This window comes from Hypomesus nipponensis, chromosome 18, assembly GCF_054491055.1.
Source record: "Hypomesus nipponensis isolate SF chromosome 18, ASM5449105v1, whole genome shotgun sequence".
NCBI lineage: Eukaryota > Metazoa > Chordata > Actinopteri > Osmeriformes > Osmeridae > Hypomesus > Hypomesus nipponensis.
In genome coordinates, this window is record NC_140378.1 from 19,489,967 (window position 1) to 19,499,162 (window position 9,196).

At 49.3% G+C, this 9,196-nt stretch overlaps 1 long non-coding RNA gene across 1 annotated transcript; it reads right to left on the bottom strand.

Moving 5' to 3' along the window:
- Positions 1–1,999: 1,999 nt before the first annotated feature.
- On the bottom strand, positions 2,000–6,572 carry LOC146252608 (uncharacterized). The gene is made up of 3 exons (XR_014731987.1): positions 6,367–6,572; positions 6,085–6,149; positions 2,000–2,717 (listed from the first exon to the last, which is right to left on the bottom strand). It is a non-coding gene; the product is annotated as an uncharacterized LOC146252608 (long non-coding RNA).
- Between the last annotated feature and the right edge of the window lie 2,624 nt (positions 6,573–9,196).

The following is a 9,196-nucleotide window of genomic DNA, read 5'->3' on the forward strand; positions in this document are numbered from 1 at the left end:
GTTGTTTTATGCCACCACCCTCATTCTGCTGTTTGAAGACTTATCAGGGACATAGTTCAACTACATAATGTACTCACTGTTCAGTAATGCAAAAATGCGAACTGGAAGTGCAGGGAGACGGAACGTTGGGGGTTTGTGACGCTCTAAAAGAATGCAGCTTTATGATGTCATCAGCACCTCTGACTCATTTAAACTAAGTTGCGCGGGTATATATGAGGTTGTGATGTGTGATGTGCTTCACATCCTGTGAAATGTTACATTTATGGTGCTGCAGCGCCACTGTTCATTTTCAATAAGTTGATGTGAAAGGACTGACACTATACCCTCCCATGGAAGGGTACTGTAGTCTGAATAGACAACTACAGTAGTATAGCCTGCCATGCAAGCAGACATACTTTACTCTCTTACAGAGTGCTACTATAAACTACTGTACTGTCTCATACTGGCTGTACCAATGACTAAACTTTGAGAGCAGAACAAAATCCATATTGATCTAATTGAAGAAAAAAGCTCTCTCACCCTCTCTGCCCCTCCATGGCTCTTCCTAGCCCCCCTCACCTTCCCTTCCCTCCCTAGTCCCCCCCCACCCTTCCTACCCTCCCTAGCCCCCACCAACCCTCCCTTCCCTCCCTAACCGCCCTACCCTCTCTAGCCTGCCTCAACCCCCCCACCCTACCTCGCCTCCTCACCCTGCCTCACCCTCCCCAGCCTCCCTCACCCTCCACAGCCCCCCTCGCCAGCCTCACCCTCCCCGGCCCCCCTCGCCAGCCTCCCTCACCCGCCCCAGCCTCCCTCACCCTCCCCAGCCACCCTCGCCAGCCTCCCTCACCCTCCCCAGCCTCCCTCACCCTCCCCAGCCACCCTCGCCAGCCTCCCTCACCCTCCCCAGCCACCCTCGCCAGCCTCCCTCACCCTCCCCAGCCACCCTCTCCCTCCCTCCCTCCCCAGCCCTCAGGCTGCAGTCTTCAGCGGGCAGCAAAATTATTTTTTTCAATAAGAACTGGGGGGGACCTTCGTTTGATGTGGCCTCAGAGTATTGTATGGCTGCATGCTGGAGAGTGTTGAGGTTGCGCAAGGGTGGTGTGTGTGTGTATTGTGTAGTGTGTGTGTGTGTGTGTGAGAGAGGGTGTGTGACATGGCAGGGGTACATCAGTCAAAGGGCCGCCAGGCCAGACGTTGGGCCGCCCCTGACCGTGCGCTTCAGGAGGGGCTGGTCTGTAGCAGGGCCCGCGCTGACTCCTCCGCTCCTCTGGGACAAAGGCGCGAGCCCGCTTGAAAGACGTGAATTCAGCCTCTTTTGTGCCCAAAGCCCAGGGACATGCCGAGTGAGAAATCTGACCTTTGCCGAGAGTCAGATTGTGTTTTTGAACCCCTCTTGCAGTCCCTGGCAGTTAGGGGCAAAGAGTGACTGAGCTAATGTGGAGAAGGGGGAGTGTGTGTTTCTGTGTGTGTGTGTGTGTTTCTGTGTGTGTGTGTGTGTTTCTGTGTGTGTGTGTGTGTGTGTATGTGTGTGTGTGTGTGTGTGTTTCTGTGTGTGTGTGTGTGTGTGTGTGTGTGTGTGTGTGTGTGTGTGTGTGTGTGTGTGTGTGTGTGTGTGTGTGTGTGTGTGTGGTGCTTAAATATGCTGTGGGGATGACTTGTGGATATTGTGAGATTCGGCATTAGGGGTGTTTTTTTACTTTCACGACTGACTAGCAAAACTTGAGTTTATATTTACCAGTGGACAATAGGCTTGTTTATTCTTGATATGCACTGTCCTGTTGGAGCCAAATTGGCAGGAAATTGGATATACCAAAGCTAAATGTTGGTGCTGAGGCTTCAAAAGCAGTTTGCCACAAAGGCATTTGCCCTTGTGTTGTTCTAGAGAGTCTGTGATGTTAGATATTATTCTGACTCACGTCTGTTTATATAGCTTCATATATTTATTTATTTATTTCAGCAGTGAAGGAGCTGAATATTAAACTTAAGCGCACACCTAAGACAGGGCTGACTGGTATGTATTAAGTCCACCACCACCATCTTGATAATATGTGACATTAATTCAGCAGAATTTAATCTGACTTATAATTATAATGATATGGTTTATCTCTGTATGTACAGCGAGCATATTTACATTATACCACAAACAAAATGAGCTAATACAAAGTAAGTTTGTCAATGTAGGCTCTGTTTTTCTGGTCAAATGTTCGAGGGAACACAGTGGAGATCTTTATATGCAGGAATCCTAAAGTTAATTTCAATACCTTTTTAAGACTTTTAAGACCTCATTGCCACTTCAAGTTCTAATCTGCAAGAAACCTTTAACTTAATAAACAGTTGTAGCTTGCAAATAAATCTATAGAGCACAACCATACAACATAACTCAGATAAGCTCGGAAGAACAGAAGAACTTTGCAGGAAATTTTGGCACATTTTTTTTGCCCGCTACCTCATTGTAAAGGTGACTAAACAGGCTTTCCAACAATATAAAATACAATACAAATTGGTATTATTGAAGGGGAGGATCAACTGAAATAACGTTTCAAAACTTGTTTTGAGGAGTGTACGTGACTAACCCTAACCCCGCAGATACCCTGTTAAAGATGAAGCAGGTTTTCCAGTCAACACGTTGCGCTTGACACTGCTTTCATCCCTTGGTCCTGATCATCATATCTCAGTATAGTCCGCCGGATGCAGACCTCCGTAATGCAATCCCCCTAATTCTGATCCCTCGCAATCTGGTTTTTAAAAGGGAAGAGAGAAAAAAACAAAAAACAACATATTTCTGAAGGCTCGGCCCATAATCATTTTAGACAGATAGCCTTTCCCATTGCAGATGAGCAAATATTTGTAAACCAGCTATCTAATGGAAAATTATAGTGAAATTAGAGAGAAATTCATGACTGAGAAATCCGATTATCTCTAATTCTATTATGCCATCTTAGCCCACACAGCATATTTTTGTGGAGTTTTTTTCCATAAATACCTATGCCAGGGGTCCGGGTAATCGAATAAAATTGAAATTCATCCTTCCATTAAATTCAATTAGCTGCAATTTCTAAAGCCTAACAAAGATTTTAATTACTAAATTATAAAAAAAAAATCCCCAGTCAAACTGGGGGAGAGGGAAAAAAGTGCATCCTCCTGTCTCCAAAACAAACCCTGACAAAAAGGAAATTGTTGATCAAAAAAAGATATCCAGGGGAAAATAACATTAGGAGGGGAGGGGAGGGGAGGGCCGGGGAGGGCCGGGGCCGCAGCCCAGAGTCGACAGCTCTGGGGTGGGGAGTGACGTGGGCCAAACGCGAGGCTCCTGGGCCGGGGGAAATGAACTTAGCTGAGGTGCTCTCCGTCTCTAAATGTCTGCCCTAGGAGTTATTATGTCGTAATTGACTAATTGACACCTTAATTTCATTTATGGGGCTCCTGTGCTCACGAGGCTCACTCTCTGGACGGGGCAGTGGTCCTGGAGCAGAGGCAGAGACGCAAGAGGCACTTCTCCTTCCTTCTCCCCCCCAGCCCCCCCCCACCACGCAGGTAGGCCCTTAGGCCTGGCAGGCCTGTCTCAGCAGACGATTATGCATTTGATAATGAAATGGTCAGAGGGTGCATACTGACTTAGCAGGGGCTTAAGGAACGCTGTTCTCCTAGGTTTAATTCCCTCTGATTCATGCTGATAGGCAGTAGCTATGCATGCACGGCCATACAATCTGTCAAGGACCGCGTATAGAAAGCTGACCCACTTGACAGGTCAGGTCTTTTTTATTCATGGCAAAGACAGGAAGTGACCACTGACCACCATCCAAGCATCACAGTCCAGTTCTAGAACACAGGGCAGCGGAACTTGTCTTACAGAACACTCCAGTATGGTAAGGGGTGTAGGAGGAAGAAGAGGGAGGTGGGTGAGAGGAGGGGGGAGGGGGAGGAGGGTGAGGAGGAGGGGGGAGGGGGAGGAGGAGGGGGGAGAGGGAGGTGGGTGAGAGGAGGGGGGAGGGGGAGGTGGGTGAGAGGAGGGGGGAGGGGGAGGAGGGTGAGGAGGAGGGGGGAGGTGGGTGAGAGGAGGAGGGGGGAGGGGGAGGTGGGTGAGAGGAGGGGGGAGAGGGAGGTGGGTGAGAGGAGGGGGGAGAGGGAGGTGGGTGAGAGGAGGAGGGGGAGGTGGGTGAGAGGAGGAGGGGGGAGAGCGAGGTGGGTGAGAGGAGGGGGGAGAGGGAGGTGGGTGAGAGGAGGAGGGGGGAAAGGGAGGCGGGTGAGAGGAGGAGGTGGGAGAGCGAGGTGGGTGAGAGGAGGGGGGAGAGGGAGGTGGGTGAGAGGAGGGGGGAGAGCGAGGTGGGTGAGAGGAGGAGGGGGGAGGGAGGTGGGTGAGAGGAGGAGGGGGGAGAGCGAGGTGGTGAAAGGAGGAGGGGGGAGAGGGAGGTGGGAGGTGGTCTGTAAACGGGTCAGGATCAACCCACCCGGGTCAGTCTCGGGTCCATTTCCCAGCCCCAGTCCCAGGCCACCCCCCCCTGCTCCTCCCCTCTGGGCGGCTGAAACAAAAACTCAGTGGCCTGCATCCACTACAAAGCCAGGTCTGGATAGACACCTGCTGCTGTTATTCACTTAAAACTCTTTAACTGCTCCTTCTCTTTCAGAGGGACACAGATATATATACACACACAGAGAGAAAGACAGAGAGAGAGAGAGAGAGAGAGAGACAGAGACAGAGACAGAGACAGAGACAGAGACAGAGAGGGGGGGGGGGCAGAGAGAACCTTCAGACAGAATTGGGCGGTGATAAATATGACTTAATTGTGTCAAGGCAGATATCCTGTTCAGGAGACGATATAAGAGACTCGACAGGGGGGGATTCTTAAGAGGTTTGTCTAGTGGGAGGAGCTAATAGAGATCTGTCTAGTGGGAGGAGCTAATAAAGAGTTAATTCTAGGAGTGGCTGGGTAAATATGACCAAACTGAAACTTTAATCTGCTTTTTCCATTCTCAAGCTGGCAGGGTATTAAAGATAATCTGTTTTGTGTGTCATATGGCGGGAGATATGGATGGAGCTAATTTTTACAGACAAATCTGATATTTGTCAACTGGGTTGGGAAGCAAAAGAACGGGGGATTTTCTCCTAATCCTTCCTCGGGTGTGAAGACGCGTTAACAGTAAAATGCAGATGGTGTTCTGAGCACGGAGAGGGGCCAGCTCTGAGAGTCAGGCAGACGGCTGGGCCACTCGCTAAGGCTCAGTCAAACCTGAAGCTAGCTGACATCTACACATACCCACATACTGTCCCCACAAGATGTACAATATCCTCCTTTCATCAACATACAAACTTTTCTAAATGTACTTCTTTGTTGTTCCTCTGTGTGTGTGTGTTTTTTTCCTTATTTTTCGCCTTGCCGACACAACATCCTTAGTTCTGGGCTGTGTTCATCAAATATTCAGTTTCAACTCAAATCCAATAAGCAAAAGAAAACAAATTATAAATAAAATGGTGGCATAAATCTTTCAGGATCCTTCTTCTAACATCCCCTAGGAGTGTTTTTGTCTTATTTTGTCACATTAAGCACTTTTGCTTTCCGTTCCCACTGTTAGGCGTGGTTGCGTTAGAGAAAAAAAAACACTCCCTCCTTCAGTTGCTCTGTCCTGTTTTGGCACTCTTCTTCTGTGGTGTCGTTTCTTTTTACGCGCAATTATCACTTGTGTAACTTCTGGTTTTCGTTTACGAGAGACAGGGAAAAAACCGAAGCGGATCTGATTGCTTTTCTGTCTCAAAGGGTTGACAACCAACACGGGGCATGCCTCCGTTGTGAACTTTGCCCTTGGAAGCTAAAACTAAACCTAATAATTAGAGCTATGTCTACCGAGGCACATGACTGATGGAGCTAAGATGTACCATGTTTCAGCGCATATCTGCTCTTTCTAGCACCAGAACGCTAGATGAGGAGACTGGTTCGGCGCATGCCTCCTCTGCTTTGTGGCTCTCCACCACTTTTCACACAGTATGGATAGTTATCTCCAGGTTTCACGGAGCCCTTAATAATGCTGTAAACTGTACAATCCAACTCACAACGAGATTGATAAGCTAAAGGTTGAATGTAGCCTGAGGTTAGAAGGTGCCTTTACCTGAAGACAGTTACTCCCTTCTTAAGCAGTTCCTCTTCTGGTTCACTGGAAGTTGTGGTTTTAACCTGTACCAAACCTGGGGTCATTACGATTTATAAAAATATTTTATTCAGATGACAATTATATAATTCAGGGGACATTCTGTGGCCTGTCTGGTCTAATGTTGTTCTTTAACTTGCTCCTCCCCACAGCAAAAGAGCTCATTAAACCCAATACAGACTAATAAAGCTTCTATAAAGTCTCAGAGATGTTGCAGGGATGGCACAGTGACAGGACACTTACGCTTCGACAAAGGCTCTCGTCTTCAACCGCCACCGTCTCTGTTCGTAGGTCTCCTTCACTTTTCATAAACTGTGAGCACTTCCTGTGCCTTACAGTAATGGATAACGACAGAAGACGAACTAGTAAGGAATGAAACGCAGGGGGTGAAGAAGAAGCTTCATTTGTTTGTATGTGTTGAGAGAGCATTTGTTTTGCACTATGCAGGGCTGACATCTATTGATTAGCTCTTCCAAGAAAATAAAAAAAACTGACATTATAAGCGCTATGAAATTCAGCAATTTTTTTTAACCTTCAGCTACGCTTTTCATTCGTCTGTGAAATAAATTAATAAATAAATCCCTACCACGAGGATGGGGTGTAGGGAAGGGGGTGGGGGAAAAATCGCTAAAGCTCTTTTGGTGTAATTGGCTGAATAGCAAAGACAGCAGAAAATTTACAGGCAGATGACAGTGTGAAGGGGACTCGGTCACAGCGCAAAACCATCCCCTCAGCACCAAGCCGGGAGAGGGGAGACAGACCCAGGCCAGCCACCCTCAGCAACAAGCCGGGAGAGGGGAGACAGACCCAGGCCATCCACCCTCAGCACCAAGCTGGGAGAGGGGAGACAGACCCAGGCCAGCCACCCTCAGCACCTAGCCGGGAGAGGGGAGACAGACCCAGGCTGAACCCCCTCAGCAGTAAGCCTGGGAGAGGGGAGAAAGAGCATGGAGCCAGGCAAGCATGGAGGCCTGACTGGCATCACTTAACCAGCACAAGCTGCTTTGTCTACCTTGCTTCAGGGTAAGCCACAGATCTGGGTCCAAGTTAAGTAAATAACACCAGCCTGCCAGTCAACCAGCCGGCCAGCCAGCCAGTCTGCAAGCCAGCCAGCCAGTCACCAGGCTAGCCAGCCAGCCTGCAAGCCAGACAGCCAACCAGTCAGCCAACAAGCAAGCCAGCCAGCCAGCCTGTAAGCCAGCCAGCCAACCAGCCAGTCAACCATCAGGCCAGCCAGCCAACCTGAAAGCCAGACAGCCAAACAGTCAGCCAACCAACCAACCAGCCAGCCACCCAGCCAGACAGTCAGATGACTGTGTGTCTAGGAAAGACTAGGAAAGAGAAATCCTCCCCAAAGTCACAGCACCGGCACTTCTCTTAATCCAATCAAACTGAAGGGAGAGAGAGAGACAAAGATAAAGAGAGAGAAGAAAGTAGAAAGAGGGAGAGAGAGGTAGAGAGGCAGAGGAAGGGGGAGAGAAAGGGGTGTGCGAGACTGAGAGAGAGAGGTAGAGAGGCAGAGGAAGGGGGAGAGAGAGGGGTGTGCGAGACTGAGAGAGAGAGGTAGAGAGGCAGAGGAAGGGGGAGAGAGAGGGGTGTGCGAGACTGCAAGAGAGAGGTAGAGAGGCAGAGGAAGGGGGAGAGAGAGGGGTGTGCGAGACTGAGAGAGAGAGAGAGAGAGAGAGAGAGAGAAAGGAGTGTGCGAGACTGAGAGAGAGAGAGAGAGAGAGAGAGAGAGAAAGGGGTGTGCGAGACTGAGAGAGAGAGAGAGAGAGAGAGAGAGAGAGAGAGAGAGAGAGAGAGAGAGAGAGAGAGAGAGAGAGACAGAGACAGAGAGAGAGAAAGGGGTTTAACAGATCCTCTTTTCTGCCTGTGTTTGTCCAGCAGCATTGGTATAATAACACCTCGTTCACAGTTTAGCTCTCCTCAAAGGACAGGCAGGGATAACACTCCAAACCCCACGGCTTTATCTCTCCTGCAGGTTTCCATAAAATGCAGAGCCAGGATGCTGGGGTCATGTGACTGCCATGTAGGTCAGGGCAGATGGGAGGGCGGGAGGGAGGGAGGGTCTGGGAGGGAGGGATGGAGGGAGGGAGGGAGGGAGGGAGGGAGGGAGGGAGGGAGGGAGGGAGGGAGGGAGGGAGGGAGGGAGGGAGGGAGGGAGGGAGGGAGGGAGGGACGGAGGGAGGGACGGAGGGAGGGAGGGAGGGAGGGTCTGGGAGGAAGTAGGTTTTCTGTGGAACTGTTGAAAATAGCAGCCTGTAACCAGATTAGATCAATAAGGATTGTTTCTTTATCTGTCTTAGAATAGGAGGTTGAGATGGCAGGCTCAATAAGAAGGCAGGTTTATGAACGAAAAAAGGGGCGAGGGGAAACGAGGTGAACCTAGATTGTCCATTTGAGGCTTTTGCATAAAATGTCTCAAGGTAGGCATAATACCAGGATGGGGTGTTTTCAAGCCCAAGTCTATTTGCAACGTGCTAAATTTAAAAAACATGTGCTGAACAGCCGTCGTCCATATAGCACGTACTGGGCTACTCATCTCCTCCATCGCGTTAATCGTCACATAATCTCCAAGAAGTGGGAGTTGAGAAAGAAGTGCAACTTACTGTGCACATTTAAGTGACAGCTGGCTGGGTCACTCGGATGCCAAGTAACAGGACACCCTAGTGTCAGTTTGCCTGAATAAATGTCAAAAATCCTAGCTCTCTGCTCTGACTGTACCAAATCTATGGATGAAACTGAAACCCTGAGTGAGATATCTTTACCAGCAGTTCTGCCCTCCACACAGCCAACAGTGATGTGAGTGTGCTTTCAGCAGCCGGGCTGTTTGACAGTGTGGTTAAACAGCAGAGAGCCTATCCACTGCAGCCTGGCTTGATCTTATTAGTCAGATGTTGGATAGTTATCAGGGGACTAAAGTGCTTGTCCGGTCAATACTTGCTGGGCCAGGACTCCTACTACCCTGCAGGACAGGCAGAGCAACACAGCTTCTCAAAACTCACCTCCCTTCATCAGTGGAAGGGTTATTCTGTAATCCACCACTCTCACTTGACCTTGACCATCTCTTTCT